Here is a 20,646-nt window from a genome sequence, read left to right as displayed (position 1 = left end):
GTGAAATCCACAGTGCCACAAAATACATAGAAAGTTACTGGGAAAAAGTTCTTTATAATCTTTAGAGAAATCTGTTCACACTCTGAAAAGTTAAACAGATGAGCTTTATCTTTGCTTGTGGATTGTATACCATCCACACGGATTATTGGTCTATCTCATATTTGTTACAAATTTTTTATACAAGAGCTATATAGCATAACTAGTCACAGATATTTCAACATCCGTAATGTTTCATTCCAAGGCATCTCATATTACTACAGTATTATGTCATTTTGATTTGAAAACTATATATGCATTTGTTTAAATTTACTCACAGCTTATTTTCAGTGGAGATAGGATATCAGGGTTCAGTTGTAAAAGTGCTAATATCTAATTGTTCTTAATTTACTGCTCATGGAAATCAGTACTGGTTATCAAGTAGTAGCAGATACTTTCACTGTAAGTCCACGTAAATAATAAAATAGCAATATTCTAAAAGATAGCTCAGGAAGATCACAAGGGAAAAAAAAAGAAAGATCATAATAATAACTTGTCTGAAAATTAATTACGAATTAAGATTCAGCGGCTCAGCCACCTACACAAAATAGTGTAAAGGCCTTAATAATAAAAAGGTTAGAAAGAGAAAAACAAAGAGAATTAATATTTAACAAAGCTGCAAAACACACTAAATGAAGAGATCATTATCAATTGTGAAAATTACAGCCTCCTTGCAAATTATGCATAAATGTATAGAGGAATGATTGATGCTAGAAACTTGGAAAGACTAGATAAACCTTGGTGCATTGCTTTATTGGCAGACAAAAATTACTCTGTTTTGGTGGTAAAGCATGTTCTAATAAAAAAAAAAAGTAGGACCAGCAGTATTAACAGTGTGTTTTACAGTAAACAACTAGGAACCTTTCCAAACCACTGCCTACAATAAGACCCCACAATAGTAATGACAACTGAATCTATGAATTAAATACCTTAGTCAGACACTTCACTTTCAGAGTTAGAAGTAATGTTGAGTGTTTCACATACTACTAAAGTGTGCTGAGTCTAGGTTGGGGTTCTCAATTCACATCACAATTTAAAAAAAAAAAAAATCTTCTATACTGTTACTTTGCAAAAGCACTCACTTTTGTCTCTCTACCTCCTGGAGTGCCTTCATGGGAGTTATTCAGAACAGATGAAAGGATTAATGGGATAAAGTGAGTAATTTATCTGGATTGTAAAATAGAGCAGGATTTTAGCAATACACAAAAGAAACATTTGTGATTTTGTATTTATTGAGAGAGAATGTTGCACCGTTATGTAAAAGGGATGTATCAGAATGAGTAGTGATACTGACTACACTGACAAATTAAGGCCACACAAGAGATTTGAATTTCTTGAAGAATGAGCAATTAAGGAATCTGTTGGCTGGTTGATATTTACTGCTGTTCCTTTTATATCTTGCAGACAAGATTAGGCTAATAAAAAGAATACGACATGGTGGTCTCTGCAGACTTATTGAAATGCTTAAAGATTTTTTTAATGTAGTTGGTGATGTAGTTTTTCAGTGCACGCATTAAAACAAAATCAAATCAGTACACAAGAAGAGATTAAACTAAGTAGTGCAAGTGCTCTTCTGGTGCTACTGTCTTCTTGGGTAGTTTTTCAAAATATTCTGTGAATCCAAAAACTGTGAAGACCTGTATTTTAAGCTTTATTAAACATCCCTAAACTAACAACAGCTAAGTGATGAGTTCAGAAGGAATAAGGTAGACATTCTGGAAGAAGACTTACAGATTTCTTTTGGTTTATGGTTTCAATTCATATCAACAACTGTCAAATTGCTGCACAGGATAAAGGAAGACAAAACTCCATACTGGGATGTATGAACAGGAAAACAGACTTCTATAAGCAAAGTAAAATAAACCTTCCTTTCTATTTAGCACTGGAAGGACCTTAGCTGATGCATGGTATCCAGTTTTGGATACCGTACTTCAAACTCAGTATGTAGTAACTGGAGGGAAGCCAGTTTAAAGAAAAAATAGATTGATCTTAGTTTCAAGGCCTATAGAGAAAAAAGAATGAAGTGATGTAATTAAAATATAAAAAAATAAAACCAGAAAAGTTTTGCTTGGTGGGATTTCATTTCCATATACCATATTTACTAACACTAATCCTTGTCTATAGAAGAATGTGGCGGACAAGTAAGAATCTGTGCAAAATATATGACTGGAAAAAAAATTCCTCTTTTTTCTCCTCGCCGTCATTGGCTGGGGTGATGGGTAGTGTGAATTGAGTGACTAGTTTGGATTATCTGCTTCTTGGTGAGAGACATTGCTGAAACAGTGATCTTAATTCTTCTTTTTTTATAATTTTTAATTCATGGTTTGGTTTGCTTGTGCTTTTGGCAAGCTAGACTTAAATACTAATGCTTTACATTTATTTAGCACTTTATTTTCATTTGGGCTAGATTTTTTTCAGCTATGGTGATATGTGCTGGGTACTACCAGTACATATTTAAAGACCTTTGGTACAAGTGAGAGGTCAATCGACTGCATTTTTGTTACATATTAATAGTCTATATGTTGTTGTTCAGAAACATATCAGATACTAAGCGTGATATTTATAAGTAATACCTAAAAGATTTTACTGGAAATAACTGTTACTACTTCATTTCAATGTTAGTATTTTAAAAATCTAATTAGCCAATTATTCCTTTGAGCATGAGTGTATGAGCTTTCCTGTATTCCTCTCTTGACAAGGCAGCTGCCAAAGAGATTTCTTTTTCAGCCTGTTGCAGTGGCTTAGGTTAATAGTTTGACCAAACTTGTCAGACTGACATGATATTCAGCATGGCATTTTCAGCTGCTATTTTTTCTGCTAAATTTCCAGTGTTAAAAGAATAGTGTTTACTCAAAAAGCATGTGTTTGCTATGCAAATACTCCACAAAAAAACCCTAGGATGATCAGAGGTATTCAGGAAGGATGAACTGAGGCAATGGCCCTAAAAAGATCACTGTAATTCAAGCAGAAGAAGCAGTTTCTGGCAGCCCGTGGCAGTAGCAGCAAACTATCAACCCATGGCTTAAAGTTTGAATTGGGTAGCATTGTGTAGTACTGCGTAGTATTGTGTAGTAAGCCATATCATTTTCCTAAGAGCAAATTGTTTGAATAGTAACACGGTACTGAAAAGTCCAATATTTTCTCATAATTTATTTCTCAGATTCAATGGGGAATTTTCCTTGTTGCAGCTCCAGACTGTTGTGTCTCATCCTTTCACTGGGCACCTCAGGGAAGAGTATGTGTCCATCTTCTACACTTTTGCTGGAGTCACACATTTGAGTTTGTCATTATTCGGGCGGGGGCGTGTGGCAAATTCCTTTTTATTAATCTCTGGAAAGATTATTCCTCTCAACTAATTTTATCTGTGTAAAATTAGGCAAGAGGTCAGGCCAGCTTCCTTCAGAATCAATGAAAGAAGAATGATTCATCCTATCTGAAGAGATGTCTATCTTACTTTACAATCTATTCTTTTTTTAATCCAGCCCTCAATGCTATCTCATCATTTAAATCATTATATCTGCATTTTATAAGCTATTCTAATCGTCCTTCTTGTCAACATTTTTGTCTAATTCTGTTTCACTATCATGCTCCTGCTGTTTTGTTCAGCTATTAATAAAAATTTCTGGTAAGACTAGTCCAAAACCTGGACTTGAACACACTGCTAGTAGTTTCCCTCCTGTCTGACACTTCCTTTTCATGTAGTCAAATAATTAGGGAATTTAGATAGACTGACTTCCGAATTTTGTCAGTGTATTATCTGCTGTGGATCTTTAAATTCTTTACCTCTCAATCATCACACACTTAATGTAAATCTAAGATGCTGTGGTTTGTGAAATTATATGTATTATTCTGTTCATTCATAACTGAATTATGTCTCCTACATGAAGGATATGGTTAGAATTACACTGGAGTCTTCCACTGAGAGTTCTTTTTCAATGGAAAAGGTACTATTTTATCAACTTTTTATAAGCTTGTACTTCATTCAGTAAAACATAGAAAAGGAAATAGCTCATAGCTTCAGGATTTTTTTTTTCTTAAAATAAAAAAGACACTACTACTGCAGGTGCTACCACCTCTATCAGAATAGGTAATTTTTCAGGAATTACCTCCTGAGATGTAGGAGAGTTAAATCTGTCCAATTTTTATTCATTATTCCTCGAAGTCTCAAAACCCCCAGGCATAGGAAGAAGATGACATCCCACAAATTCTTGTTATTGTCAAAAAGTAGAAAAAGGACTTTTTTTAAAAAATATGAGCATTTTCATAGAACAGAAAAAACATTTCCCAAGTACACATATCCAGAAAGGAATCAAGGTCTCTCTATCTCTTACCAAAGTGTCAAGAAGGAGCAGCCAAAAATGAAATGTAGCCATAAAGACCACATTAAAATTGCTTTAGATATCCTAAATAGAATAAATGGTCCATGAGAATCTCTATTCTCACACCAGTTGTTCTTGTTTTTAATATGGTAACAAAACGAAAAACACTTACAAAATAGATACTGATATGGAAGGAAAAGTGGCTTATTTTGATACGTGGAGTTTCATCATTAAATGGTACATCACAGGTGAAATTACACAAATAGCAAAAGCTTTTAATACTACCAAACATATGGAAATTAAAAGACGAAAGTGCTCTCATTCTGCAGTATTGAATAATACTGTTCCATCAACAAATCAATAAAAGGCAGGGTTTGTGTTTGGCCAGCAGGTAACAATAAAACTGCAGCTACAGATCTGTAGCAGATAAGGCTGAAACAACTTCATCAGGTTATTTAGTCTATCTGCCTCTCTCATACCATGATCAAATACCAGTTTGTAAGGAAAAGAGGGGAAAATGACAGATTGCAAGCACTGGAGTCTGCTACTAAGGAAACATAATAACATGCCACCCTTCCACCGCCCCCGGCATTAAAATAAGTGATAGCTAACTGAACAGAAAAAGAACAGACAGAGACGTGAAATCAGATCTTTTCATTGTAGTATGGAATTATGGGAAGTACAAAGTGGTTGGCAGTAAAAAAAAAAATCCACACCAGATAAGTTTGTGGTGTTGGTTTTTTTTTTGGAAAATGTATAAAAAAGCATAAAGAAGCATAAATCTAAAGAAAATAGAAGACAAAGTAGCTTTAAAAAGTATGATGAGAGAGAACAAATAGCTCTCCTTTTTCTTTGCATTCCTCTTGATTCTTCCAATTATTTTTCTTCTTTTTTCCCATTTTTAGGGCAATACTTCACAAAGTATCCTCCCCCTTTGCTCTTTTGCTTTCTCTTTCCTTATGAATTTGCACTTTGAACTTCAGGGCTCATTTTTGTTTGGTTGTTTGAAACAGGGACTCTACATTCACATTGATAATTGGCCTCTGAGCAAACCGTACTTCTCTAAACCATGATGGTTTTGTTAACAGCAATGGCAAGAAAGGGAGCATTCAGAGTCAGTTTGTGTTCCATCTTCTTGGCTGGCATTTGCCTTTTTATTCTAATTCACTAGCAGAGAGAATTGCCATTAATCTTACAGAGTTTTCTCAGTTGCTTTTCTCACCCCCATCTCATCCTGCAGTCCAGGCAGCTTTTTTTTGAGGGTTATTTCAAAAAGGCAAACTTTAGTTGTGGAGGTTAATCTGTCTAGGCTTCTTTCATAGTCATTGGAGAGAAACAGGCTGGTTTAGATGCTGATTCAACATAGGAGCTGAATGCTGGAAAGTGGTTTACTCCTTCATTTGCTACATGCATCTTAATAGAATCTGGAACCTAAAATGGAAATTAAAAAAATTTCAATCGAAAATGGATTCTTTTCATTCAGTTCAGTATTCAGTAGTCTCTACCAACGTCCTCCATATCCTCTTCCCTGAGAATTGGTGGGAGACTCTTTGTCAGGTCAGCCAAATTCTCTTAGTGTTAACTAAAGCTAAATAACTAAGGCTATCTTCTTTTCCCATAGACCATGACATTCCTTCCCATGGCTTCTTTCTTCCTCATCTCGTTTGAAAAATCAGTCTTCACTCTCGTCTTCTGCTCTTCTTTGGAAGTTGCATAGATGGCTCCAGTGAAGCCCATTATTATTTTGGTCTCAGTGGTTCTCTTGCTTTTTGTATTTGTTCTGTCATCCCTCTGAATAGTAGTTATTGCTTATTAGCGATTTCATACTTCTCTTACTCATTTCCCTACCACATATTACTTGGAGAGGCAGGTAATCCCCATATTAACACCTTGTCAGGGGAATAGCTAAGTACTGTTGTAGCCCATGACTTTACTGTTCCACAGGCATGGAATCTTCCACAATGGTTTGGTCTTAAAACCTTTCTCTGGCCACAAAGGTCATTAGAGACTTGGGAAGCTATTTCATCAAGCCATCCTATTTCTTATTAAAATAAAAACAATTTGAGCAAGTCAGCACTTTCAAGAGAAAAAGCTAACCTTTACTAACCATTCTACATAAATATGAGCCAGTAACAATAAAAATATACCCAAATGCAAAGAAATTCTAAGCAATGGGTTTAACTAAAACTATTCAATTTAATGAGAAAAATTGACAGTAAGTCAGGTTCTGAATGGGTGAAGATGGAAAACAGAAAACTAAAAAGTTCTCCTGCAATAGCAATTCCTTCAGTATTGACTTCTGCCATATCAAACAATGTTATGTCTGCCCTCTCCTTCTCTTCTTGTAGGTACTTATGGGCAGCATGCAGGCTGCCTGTAGAAATGGATGTCAGAACCTTGCAGACCACTTGTGTGTGCTGCTGGTATCAAATAGTGTGTTAAAGGTGAACAAAACTAAAACTATTACCTGTTGTCATGTTCCACCTTGGGGGAAGGGGAAGTAAAATTGTGACACCAAATATGTCACATGAAGGGTGTGAGTCTGGCGTATGGCTAAGGGAAAAGATGTGACCTTTCTGTTGAGTCACAAGGTTCAGAAAGGACCCCCTTGCTTTCTAAACTCCTTCTCAGAGAGGAGTCTAGGTGTGGCTGGATCCAGTCTTAGTCTCAGACTTGGTCAGCGGCTTATGTCTAAGTGTTATGAGGACAATAAGGGTAGCCACACAGCAGAGTCAGCATTTGCCTGCCAGGTCCCTCTCCACCCCACTTGGAGTGACTCAGATTCCCAAATTCCCTCAGACTAAATTAAGGCGAAATGACACCAAATGTTCAATAAGGCCCTTTATTTGTGGTGGAAACAACTTGAACATGGAACACATCAACTTGAAAAACTTGGAAAGCATAAAGGAGTTGGCAACGGTGCGATCGTACTGAAACATTTATGAGAAGGAAAGGGAGGAAAAGGAAAGAGAGAGAGAGAGAGAAAGAGAGATATCACCACCCTTGGATCCTGCGGTGACGATGACAGGCATGGCAATCCTCCGGTGATGGCTGCGCACCTGGTTACTCGGGGGTGTGTCTTTTATACTCTAGTCCCACCTCCAGTTATGCCCCTTGAGGGCTCATATGGTTCTTGTCCTAGAAGGTTCTCAATCTTCTGCGCAGGCACCGGGTGGGGAGGGGAAGTGGGTTGTGGTCACGAGGGGTCTCTCGGGTGGTCGTAAGCCCCTTCCTCAGATAAACTCTGTGTGACCTCTGGCCATATATGGCAAGTCATCATGTAAGGTACATCAATATGGCAAGTCCTTATGTAAGGTACATCAGAACATGGAACTGCGCATCCTCCGACAGGCTCTCCATGTCCTGTGCTAGCCAACCCATGCTGTTGCCATGCAAACTGCAACTCGCCTTGCCACAATGTTGGAGACATTAACTCTTTCAGTCTCTCACACCTGTGTTCAGATATTCAAGATTCTGAATCATCTGGACGCACGTGGGTAACTAAGGGCAGTTTCAGGCAGCTCTCACAAGACCATCTGTGGGAGTAAGCGAGATGCAATAGCGTAACAGGTAATGCAGATCATCACTGCTTTCCTGCAGAGATCTTACACATTTAACGGCAGAATTTGCCTAAAGTTCACCTTGCTTCAGGTAACTAGTCAACACCCATTGCTTGGGGCTAATGTATAAATATTACAATACAATTTTAAGATAAAGTTTGCTGAAATAAAAAGTATGAACAAAAAAGACTTTACATACATCCTTTCTTTGGAAGAACCACTTTGGATGAGAACATTTTAAACTAGCAAAATATGACTCACCTAAACACAGTTGTTAGGGCAAGTCATCCATAAGAAACCATTTGTTCCAAACTAAAAATTATATTACTATAGATAATCTCAATGATGATCATAAACCCTGAAATGATATATTATATATTAAGGATTAAAGGACAGGAGAACAAGATAGAATTTTCTGATAGGAGGAGCTCAAGCATCAAATTATGCATCCTAGGGCAAAACTCTACCGAGGTGACTTAAAATATAAGCACAGAAAATGCTCAGAAAGAAAGATGAAATATCTCTCAATTAAGATATATTTCTAAACTCACTTGTGGGATGTGATATTTCAGGCTGAAGCTACCAAAATTTGTTCACTATTAAATTTAACAGGAGATTGTTCTGCTTCATTACTTCTGAATTTCTTGAAGATCCACTGATCAGAGGGCACATTGATAAGGTGGCACCATAAAGAGAGCAATTTGAGGGTAATCATTAAAATCTGTATGCATACTAGCAGCTACGTGAGGCAGAACACAACGAGAATTCAGTATAGTAACCTACACCATATACTGCAACAGGATACGTATAAGGCAAGGATATTCTGAAAAATAATGATAAGTTGACATTTCAACATAATGATTTTTGCTCTAAAAGTTAAGAAAAAAATTCTGGTTAGAAAAGTCAATGTATTCTGAGATTCATTAACTACTATACCGAACAAATACAATGGCTAGTGAATGCTAGTGTGGCAAAATAAAGATATTAAAAATGTGGTAGTTAAATATGGTTAGCACAGGTAACAATATCAGCAAAGATACAAAATTAAGGGCTTCAGCATATACTAACAACCAGCGCCAGCTTTCATAGGTACGTACTAAGTATGCAGCTTTCTTAAGGATTCTGGATCTTTGCCACAGTATATGGCCCTCATTACAGGATGAGAAAGAAACTGCACTACTGTTTTGCCCTTCAGTCCCGCCTATCTGCACTGCAAATGGATCCACTGGTGAAAATCCATGTCTCTGCATCTTGATTGCCTATGTCATATATTCTTGTATGTGCTGTGCTTCCTCCTTTCCTTTTACAGCCTGCTCCTGCTCTACATAGGAATAATATTTAAATTGAAGCACTGAACTACGCAGACACCTTCCAGAAAGTTTTGAATATTGCAAAATACCTACAAAGGAGATGACAAGTGATATAATGAAGGAAAATATGAATATGATACTTAATATAAGACAGTGTAGAGTTAGCCCAAAACACTCAAGTAATTCTCAAACATTTCTAGAATTGGCCGTTATTTCATATTAGTAGCAGTAGCCACTTCTTGTAAGTGCCATTTGAAACCATCAAAACTAGTTATTTGCAAAAGACTTTTTTTAAAAGTTAAATTTAGATACAATGAACTTTATGACCCACTGAAATACCGACTAGATTTCTTTTTTATTAAGGACAAACAAGCCAGGCAGCAATTTTGACAGGAGGTACTCAAGTACTAAGTGATATATACTGTACTAAATTTTGAGTATGATGGGTAGAAATAATAGACAGACTTCAAAAGTTTGCATAGAAAAAAAGAATGTCATAGCTCTTGGGAGTAAAACATAGGAGCAGAAAGTTAATATAGTGAGCTTTGTGCAGATAGTCTAAAACTGTCAAAGCCTGACCCCTTTAAAATAGAGTTGTCAGAACAATTAACTTCAGAAAAAAAAGCAAAGTCATAATGAGGTGACAGTGAAGGAAAATCCTTTCCTCAGTTCTGAAACAAGATACATCATTTTATTGAGTGAAAAGATAAATACCTTCATCCCTGGAGGTATTTAAAAGATGTTTGGATGAGGTGCTTAGGGACATGGTGTAGTGTTAGGTTTACGGTTGGACTTGGTGATCTTAAAGGTTTTTTCCAACCTATATGATTCTGTGGTTCTGTGATTCTGAGTCCTAGGGGAATATTTATAACATCTATAACCTATACTAACACTCTGAGAAGATTCTTTAAGCTGAAAATGTACATAGTTTGGAAAGACACAGAATGTGAAGGAAAGGTCTCATTCAATTGCTCCGAAAGCTTTTGGTTTTGGAACTACTTCATCGGTTGTTCTTCCTTAAGTACAGAATTTTTTGTCTTACAGCTCTAAAAAACACTTCCAGTCAAATTCCAAACAATCTGGAGATCTCCTACATTTCATTTGCCAAAATGAATTGCTTAAAATTAGACAATAGCACATTATTTTAAATTTCTTTTGATTTGAAGAACTTAAACATACCCATCTGATTCCCCTAACTCTGGATCTCTCTACAATTTGGAATGTACTTGAATTCAAAAGAATCTTTTTTGTTTGTAATTTTATCCTTATTTTGCAAATGGGAAACTAGGACATAGAAAAATTAAGGCATCTAACTTCTGATAGTTTGGATCCGGTTGATTTACTGAGAACATAAATTTAGGTAAACAAAATCTCAAATCTTGCAAAACCATATAAAAGTCAGCTTTAAAGTTTGGCTTATGAAATGACAAACAGATAAAAAGTTGGGGTTTTTTTAAACTTAGGTTATTTTCCACTTTGTATCTCTTTTTCTTTCTCTTTTTTAAAAAATTCTGATCAGCAACTTGTGGAAAAAAATGCCATTTTGGCAAGAACAGTTGCAAAATAATGAATAGAAAATTCTAAAATAGAATATTTACTCTTTAGAAACATGTACATCTTTAATTAGCTGACCTGTTGTTGTGGTTTAGCCCCAGCCGGCAACTAAGCACCACGCAGCCGCTCGCTCACTCCCCCTCGGTGGGATGGGGGAGAGAATCAGAAGAGCAAAAGTAAAAAAAAACTTGAAGGTTGAGATAAAAACAGTTTAATAAGGAAAGCAAAAGCCGCGCACGCAAGCAAAGCAAAGCAAGGAATTCATTCGCTACTTCCCATGGGCAGGCAGGTGTTCAGCCATCTCCAGGAAAGCAGGGCTCCATCACGCGTAATGGTTACTTGGGAAGACAAACGCCATCACTCCAATGTCCCCCCTTCCTTCTTCTTCCCCAGCTTTATATACTGAGCATGACGTCATATGGTATGGAATAGCCCTTTGGTCAGTTTGGATCAACTATCCTGGCTGTGTCCCCTCCCAGCTTCTTCTGCACCTGGCAGAGCACGGGAAGCTGAAAAGTCCTTGACTAGTACAGCAACAACTAAAACATCTCTGTATTATCAACACTGTCTTCAGCACAAATCCAAAACATAGCCCCATACCAGCCACTAGAAAGAAAATGAACTTTATCTCAACTGAAACCAGGACACCTGTTTTATTTCATTAATCCAAAGGGTGTATCACTCAATAAAAAATACGAGTAACAGTCAGATCCCAGATCACTAATGGGAATGACTTCAATCACTAGTATGTTAGTATGTATTCTGAATTGAGCAATAAAAACAAGCCAGTCTAGCCTGTGCAAAACAGATAATGGAAATCTGCAAAGCCATGTAAGTATTCAGAATTTTATTGCGTACCACAAGCCACATTTGAAGCTTCACACATTCCCAGAATAAAGTTCTAGGCACAAATCTTTAGTCTTCCTTACAGAAGGAACGTTGAGCACTATATAAACTGTTTGTTAAATACACTCATGTTTGGACAGTATCATATTGTTTTAGATAGCTCCCTATTGCTGCAAAGGACAAACATGCTGTTCGTACTAAAATCTGATCTATTCAAATATTTGCTAGCATATTTTGTTTTGCCTCGAGGCATTTGCTTAAAGTGGTGCTACCAAAAAGGCTAGAGTAGGTTTTTTTCAGCTGGCAATACTACCGTAATCCAATTTGTAAAAACGTTAAAAGAAAGCTTCAGAAATTGATTTATTTCCCCCCTCAGGCAATTTTTGTGTGTTGCAGGGCTTCTAAGCCACTTGTTATCATTCTATTTCCATTTACACTGGCTTCGTTTCACTGGTTTTTGTGGAGGTGCTCTGATACTGTAATAAAAGGTGAGCCTGTAAAACCTAGGGAGGTGGAAATGTGGGTGATTTTTCAGTTATTAGCGGCTGGCCTGTGAAGAGAAAAAGAGTCCTCTTCACAGACTTTTTCCTCTCTAAATTCCATTTAGTAGAGGCATAAAATACCATTTGTGTTCCTATGATAGGGTTTTGAGGTTTTGGGTGTTTTGGTTTGTTTTCTTTTTTTATTTTCAGATGAAGAGTTCTGTACATTTTTCATTTCCAAACAACTCATAATGGGAGCATAAATATCATCTACAGCATTATGGATGATTTATAGTGGATTCGTAAAACAAAGTTTCAAATAAAATTCACCCTCATTTATTCTGAAGTTGAATCAACTGTTCATTGCTGTAATGTTGTTCCCTGATCTCTCTCTAAAGCCTTATGACACGGGAAATGCAAGCTAGCTTCACAACTGAAGTTATGTAAAATAACAGATCACTATTTACACTGTTGTGGATTAATGTGACATACCTACCAAAAAGGTGATTGAATGTGATGTGACATTCATATGTGAGAGTAAACGACAAAACTCACATAATGAAGCTTAAACTGACTAATGCAAATGTTTTCTAAGATTATATCTTAAACTGTTTGACAAGGTACGGGTGGCAAAATCACTGAGAGATCTCAGTTTTGCTGACTCAATTCCTGTTTTTTTTTTTTTTTTAATTAAAAAACATTAAATCTCACCTGTAATCTATTACTGACAATGGCCTTACTATTATATTTTTTATTATTAAACTCATCGTACTGTTATCAGTGAGCTAACAGATATAGGTAACAGGCCTGAAGAAATAATTCATCCTATGAAACCTGTTTACATAATTTTCTAAAAATAGGATTTCTTTGGAATATAATTGTTAATTCATTGAATCAAATCACATTTTAATTTACATCTGTGTAATTTTACTTCTACTACGTCCATCTGGGTTCATACCAGTACAGGAGAGGTGCCTTTGGTCTAAATACCTGTGTACTGTTAGAAGGCAGAAAAATAGTCTGCTCATATAATTGTTAACCTGTAATATATGATCTTACTTAAAGTTTCAGTTGATTTTTCTCAAACACAAAGAGTCATTAGCTTTATGGTAATTGAAATAACTTCTTTCTCTTAAAGGTAAAACACTGTTTTTATTCCCCTAGCAATAACGGTTTATGGTACTACTTTATTTTTGGCACTCTTTACAGCACTACTTTATTTTTGTCCAATTTTATCAAATATTAGCTGATGTTTTCTTTCAATGTCATTTAGCACAGAGGCATATGAAACCATTTCTGTGGCTGAATTTTGTGTACAATGGGTAGAAATCATAAGAAGATACATAGTATAATGATGTAGAGATGAGGTCTGCCAGGAAAAGAAGGCACTTCTGCGTAGCCAGAGCGCAGTGCCGTGGCCTACCGGTTCATTTAGTCAGCAGCTGCCAGTCTTGGTGACTGCCACATATTTCAGACATAAACTGGCTTTTTTCTTCTGTAGCTTGCACTACATTGGAGCCTGGCACTGTGGGGAAGTACTGTGATTTCCCATTACACAAGCCCTTTTCTTCTCAGCATGGGTTAAATAAGTAACAAACCCCAGTAGAAGCATCCACTGGCAGCGAGCGCTCTGGGAGTTGCCCTCTCTCAGATCTGCCGTGTGATCCCACTGTGCCACAGCTGCCGGAGCCCGCTGGCTGCCCAGACCTGCCAGACCTTTGCCAGCAGCTGCAGCCCCTTGGGAAGCCCTCAGCCCCACCGTTTTCCTGGGACCTGCCCCCGCTTCAGTCCCCTTCATGGCTGCATATTGGTTTCGTGTTGGCCAACTTGTCTCATGTTTTCCTGCACCCGTACTGACACACAGTAACTGCGGTCACAGGCTACTGCTTCGCAGCATCAGGGTTTCCTGCAGCAGATGTGAGCCTTGCTACCATGGCCAGAGAAACCAGCTGCTTTTTCTGAGGGCTAAATATGTCAAAATCATTAAGCTTGCAGTTTCTTTCTGTTTAGTGACCAAACTCAGTGAGTTTTGGTTATAGGGGACCTTCTGGACTTTACTGAGGGAACTTTTTTCTTTGATTGCTTCCATCCTTCCCTGACTAGCAAAATACTAATTTTATAATTCCTGCAATTAATCCCTAGTTAAGCTAAAGTCACAGGAACAGCAGGAAGTTTTCACATGACCATACCATGGAAAAAAATGTACATGTATTTAGCTATATGAAAGGCTTGAATTAAAAAAAAAATCAATCTATTTCTTGCCTGTTCAACACTAATTATTAATTTGAGATTAAAAATCTTAAATTGCAGAAGAAATATGAGCCTTTTGTATACTGCTAGTTGTAGTGCCCCTCCAATGAGGTGCACACACCTCAACTGCCTCTAGTTAGCAGGATGGAGGAGCACCTGAAATTAATTAAACAAATAAGGAATGGGGGAGTAGCTGAGGGGTTTGCAAGAGTCTACTGGGGTGTAGGGAGCTATGGGAGACAGCTGGTGGAAGAAGTTTTGTGGCCATCTGATGAGAGGGCTCTGAAGTTAGTTTTTGAGAGAGAAGGAGACCGGGAAGCAGGAGACTGGAAGAGCAGTGTTGGGGTGTTGCTGTGAGCCTATAACCTAAGAGAAGCTGAAGCTGGAGAAGCCTGAACCTGGGGAAGGCAGCACTGAGGAAGAATTAGCACTGCTGGAGTAAGAAATGTGAAAGCTAAGGGGGTTTATTTATTTATTTCCTCAGGAAAGAAAGGTGAATAACACTCATCAATGTGAGGAGGTGTTGCTGTGTGTTTTCTTTATGCTGGAGAGGTGGGGAAGCAAAGGGTAATTCCTGTGCAGAGGACTGGGTGTGCTCTCTGAGCTGGGGCTCTGCCTGTTGCAGTGTTTCTTGTACAGTTTTTTAAGGGAACAGTCAGTGTTACCTTAAGCTTGAGAAAAGCCACCAAATTAGAGCCTCTGAAGGAAAAACTTGACCTTGAACAACTTATTCTATATGTCTTCCCTTTTTCTGTGAGTTAAAAAAAAAAATGAGGCTGGGGGTAGTGGGATTAAATATATATATAGAGAGAGCCTATCTTCTGTGATAGAAAATCAGTTATAAATTATAGCTCTTGTACTAATCTTATAGTAGCTCCTCATTCCTTTATATATGAGATTGTATCTGAGTCAGGTTTTAAATCTTCACTTCCTATTGGCAACAGAAGGGATGTAAATTACTAAGATAAGCTGCCTGTGGTTTCACACCTGGCAGGTAACAGCCTGGTTTGCTAGAATGGATACGCTGGTCTCCTGGCTTTATGTACCATTAGGTATCTTAACCTGTGGGTAACTCTTCTCATTGCTGATAGCCAGTATGGACAGGAGTTGGTCCCCAGGGATGGCCTCTTAACAGGGGAAATCCCCATATAAGTTTTAACAGTGCACTCTTCTGGTTGTATAATGAGGCAGATAAGCCTGCGAGAGCATGACCTATAACAGTGGCTGTGGCCAGCTTTCTTTGTGATTTTTTTTTTTAAGCTTTTTTTATCTCTGGCATTTGCAAGAGTGAGCTTTGCTCCAGAGCAGCAGCTTATGGCAGTGGACAGGGGAGATGAAAATTCTCCAAGATTTGGGAAATAATACTACAAAAATCACTTTGCTTGTTTCTTTGTGATTATACCTTACTGGTGGCTACCATTTTCATGACTAAATCTTGCATAAGAATAGTTATATTACATCAGATATTCTTATTTTGGTGTGTGAAATTTCACCATAAAACTTAGTACTTATTAACCTTAAAAAGTATATCTTTACTATGTGAGATGCAATTCTATCTCTGAAATAAGTCTTATGGGGGGGGGGGGGGAATTCCCAATCAATCCTAGGCTAGAAATCAATCCTATGGAAATATCTGAGTCTTGAGGCTGCCTTTATGTGCATATTTTCTAATTATACAAATAAATACTTATTGGACTGTTCTGAATTATCAGTCTCTGGTTTGAACTAAAATTTATCAATAAGAGAAACTTTGAACTAAACCCTTACAACTCCTCTGTTAAGCTTTTAAAAAAGTTTGAGAGAAGCTGTATTTTTAAATAATTGGTCTTTAGGAAAATAAAAAATATGAAATATATATATATATATGTAAAGTTTTCTGACCAGCTGTAATCTTGTCTGCTCACTGTCAACTTCCGGCTCTTAAGTCCTCTCCATGCACAGCATTTTAGCATTGAGTTCAGTTAGGTGACTGAAGCACTGTACGTGCTCACACACCACAAAGACTGCTTTGTTCTTCACTGTGTTGCTCTTGGAGATACTTCCAGTTGGCTGGTACCAACTGTTTGAAAAGTTAGCTTGTTATAACTGTTGCCTTTGGCTAGAGATGCACGTATTCAGTCTTACAGATTAAAAAACAGGAAGATGAGCTTTTTTTTTTTTTTCACCTTGCAGAGCTTTAAAATAGCACCTCTTAGCGTCCCCTTTATTTGTAGAAGGGAACGTTGGAGCTCGTGTGGCTTCATAAAAGGTCACGTTATGGATATGTATCCTGTAATTGCGTTTGTTTTCATAGCATTGCTGCTATTTTCTGTGGAATAACTGGAGTTACCACATTCTTGTAAATACTGCAGTACCTTCTCTTCTGTCCAGATATGTTCATGTAGTTTAAACAGATTCAAATTATTAATTACTAAGATAATACATTAATGATTTGACTCTTTAATACCTAAAGTTGAGGAGCACTTGAACAGATGATGTTTTTGTAATGTTCTTTGCTCATATCATCAAGGCTGTAATGGGTGCAGGTGCCCTGGGGGCTGCAGGGCAGCCTCTGTGAGGAGAGGCCGGGGCTGCCCCGTGCCGGACACAGCCGGTTCCAGCCGGCTCCAGCCGACCCACCGCAGGGCACGGCACGGCTGAGCCCCGCAGCCATGGTGGTGGTGGCTTGGGGAAATGTAGGTAAGAAAGGAGAGAATAAACCACAGAGAGGAGGAGGGAACAAAAAGTTAGAGGAACTGCTCTGCCAGCACCAAGGTGACAGAGGAAGGAGGGGGAGCTGCAGGTGCTGGAGCAGATATTCCCCTGCAGCCCGTGGAAAAGCCCATGCTGGAGCAGGTGGATGTTTCGTGAAGAAACCACAGCCTGTGCAGAGCCCACGCTGGAGCAGGGTAAAAGCATGAGGAGGAAGGAGCAGCAGAGAGGAGCTGTTATGGGCTGACCCCAGCCTCCATTCCTCATCCACCTGCGCCATCTGAGGGGAGAGGTAGAGGAGTTGGGAATGAAGGAGTGAAATTGAGCCTGGGAAGAAGGGAGGCGAGGGGAGGGTTTTGATTTAATTTGTCTTTGTTTCTCACTAACCAAACATATTTTAATTGGCAATAAATTGTCTCCAACTCAAGTCTGTTTTGCCCATGATGATAATTGGTAAGTAATCTCCTTGTCTTTATCTCAACCCAGGAAAATGTCCGTCTTATTTTCTCCTCTCTGTCCTGTTTAAGAGGGTTAGTGAGTGAGTGGCTGGGTAGGGGTCTGGCAGCTGGCCAAAGTCAACCGACCACAAAGGCATTAACAAAATCAGGAATAAATGCCAGGAATCCAGAGAGTCATATCTTGATTGCTTTTTCTTCAGATCCCTAATAGCATATACATATTATTGGCTATTGGTGATGTTGAACACCTAAGACATGGAGGGGGTTTGCCTGCTTTTTATTGACAGTATAGTTCTAGGATAATTTCCAGTTAAGCCAAATATGAGATACAACTATTGAACACTTTCAGTGTGTTGTACTTAGTATTTGACTTCTGTGATGCAGTGAGATATTTCTGGAGAACTACAATAGATAGCCTAAAGCTTTAGTCCTTAAGAGATTTTGACTTGCCTTGCTTTCTGATCTGCAGTTGATCGGCACAATCCTTGAGGTAGCACCTGCCAGTAACTTTGTGTTTTCATGTGGTATCAGACTCACCATAGAGAATGAGCTTATGGATCTCCTCTACATCAAATGATGACTTCAACAATAGTATGTAAAACCTGAAAGGATGTGACACTGACGGCAGATAGCTCTTTGGTGTTTCATATGGCAGTTAATGACCTATATCACTTTATGGTAAAATGGGAGAAATGTTAGGTTTTTTCCTTGTACAGATTTGGGTGTGTGTGAGGGGGGTGTGGGCGTGGAATCTCAGATTTTGTCATTATCTATGGTTTGCCTAAAATTGCTTTGAGGATAATCATTGAAACTTATACTTTACCTTGTTATTAATAACATTGATCCTTTTGGCTAATAGCTTTTGCAAGAGACATCTGATAGCTAATTTCAGGACAAATGGATTATCCTAATGTCTTAGCCAAATGGATTCTAGTTACTTCCTCTGAGAATGTTTCTGGGAACAAGCTGTACAGATGTATGAGCAGAGCTCTATCTATATGAGATATATATATAAAAGTGTGTGTGTGTGTATATGTCAGGCACAATTCTAAAAATGTTTAAGAGATCTGATTCTCCTTCTAATTATAATAACGTGGCTTTGTATATTTCATTGGCCTAATTTGAGAAAAGAATCAGTCCTTATGGGTGCAGGGTCCCCCCTCCCTCTAAGGTTTGGCTTTATATCTGTAATCCCTTCTGTAGGCACCTGTAGGAATAAATAATCTAGCAAATAAAATGGCAAAAATGCTTCTATTTTTCCTTTGCAACTGTGCATTGTTTTTTGGCAATTGTGAAATCAATACATACTCTTGGTAAAGTGGTCTGATCATATGAGACTTCATGCTGAACAGCTGTTTCTGATGGAGCTATTCTGGAAAGCTTCATTTGACCATTTCAACCATGAGGGCAGTGCAAAACATTTATTTAAATAAAAAAAACCCAAAAATCTAGTGACTCTGGGAACAAGAATGTCATAGTTCTCATTGGAGGGAAGAGAAGTGGAGCTGGTTTTGTGTCAAAGATGTCTTTGAAACACCTGCAAAGATCAGTTCAGCTGTAACCATGCTTGAAGGCCTATCAATTTCTACATGAACAGCTGGGACTTGCTAAAACTTCATAACTACATTCAGCAAAGATTCAATCCCTAATAAATTTATACAAATAACCTAAAACTTCTTAGGCTGATGTGATTGTACTTCTGTATTTCCTCAGAAACTGCTGAGTGTTCTTGTTTTTCTTGCAGCAGCTGCTTGTGATAGGGACTGTGCCCATGTCTTCCTTATGGGTCATGGATTCATCGAATATCTTGGGTTAGGAGAGACTATGGTTATCTGATCTTATCTTCTGCTGACATTGGAGCCAAGTCTGAAGACAGATTATGCTGTTCAGGGCCCTGTCAAGTTATCAGTATCTCCAAGGATGGAGATACCAGATCCTCTCTGGGCAGCTAGTCCAATATTTGACCACCATCATAGTGGGTGTTTTTCTAACACAAAACTGAAGTTTCTCTTGTTGCACCTTGCCTGTTGCTTCCCATCCTTTATGCACTTCCAGAAAGAACCTGGCCCTGTCTTTTTCTATACTGCTCCAATAGGTAGGTGAAGACAGCAGTAAGGTTCACCGCTTAGTTATCATCTTTTAAGGGCTCAGTAAATCCATTCCTTCAGCCTCTTCTTGTCCATCATTTGCTACAGACCCCTAACCATATTGCCATCACCCTCAGAGGACTTGCTGTGCTATCTGTTTAGTACTAGGGAGTCCCAAAATCTGCCCTCACAAGTAGAGGGTGGAGAAGTTCTGGGCAGAGCCAGCTGGACCTGCTAGGTACACTATTGCTATGCTACTGAAAAAAAAAATAATTATATATTTATAGACCTTGTCACTAGAAATGGCTGAACGTCAAGATCTATGAAATGACATTGTAGAGAGAAATGTGGTGGCTTTTCTTCCCCTCAAATACAGGCTAAACTCGGTACTAGTGTACCACTGTGTTTTCTATGGCAGGTTCTGTTTCTTATTTATAGACAAACCAAATATATTCTGTCTGTGGTTAAAAAGTATTTTAGTGTGTACATTTTGTGCAGATTCATGCTACTGAAAGTTAAGGAAGTAGCAATATTTTAAACTTAAAGTATTGCCATATGCTCTGAATGAAGTAGTGCAAGTTTATCAAATGACAGTTTTATTAGCAGAGGGACTTGAAATGATTCTGCTTTCTTAGCACACACACTTGTCTGTCTAAACAGTTCCCTTTCTGGTTGCAGTAAAGGCCTACACATTAATTGCCAAGATACATTTCCAAAGTGAAGCAACATGTGAAGGTGTGTGATTTTTCTGCATGATGAAATGAATGTGCGAAACACATTATGATTCATGAGCTATAAATACCTAGTGAAAATGTTGGGGGGGGGGGGGAATGACTTGGTAGGCTAGCAGTGTTTTAAATCTGGAAATGTCTTTGAAGAATAACACTCTAGATTTTCATCTGCTGTCTCGTTTTTGTTTGTACTCAATTTCATGGCATTTGCTCTCACTGAATTTATTAGAATACTATGAAAAAATGCTTTCAGAAATATTTCAGGCAACAAGGCTACTGTAGAGGCACCCAGGTAGTGTGTTGAATGACTGACATACAGATT

At 38.0% G+C, this 20,646-nt stretch overlaps 1 protein-coding gene across 1 annotated transcript in view; it reads left to right on the top strand.

Moving 5' to 3' along the window:
• CSMD1 (CUB and Sushi multiple domains 1) overlaps window positions 1-20,646 on the top strand; it is a 1,314,206-nt gene that overhangs the window by 341,189 nt on the left and 952,371 nt on the right. The gene's annotated exons all lie outside the window — the stretch shown is intronic.

The sequence above is a fragment of the Mycteria americana genome, chromosome 3 (genome assembly GCF_035582795.1).
Source record: "Mycteria americana isolate JAX WOST 10 ecotype Jacksonville Zoo and Gardens chromosome 3, USCA_MyAme_1.0, whole genome shotgun sequence".
Classification (NCBI taxonomy): Eukaryota; Metazoa; Chordata; class Aves; order Ciconiiformes; family Ciconiidae; genus Mycteria; species Mycteria americana.
The sequence above is the reverse complement of the archived record's forward strand: the minus strand, read 5'-3'. Positions and strand labels throughout refer to the sequence as shown.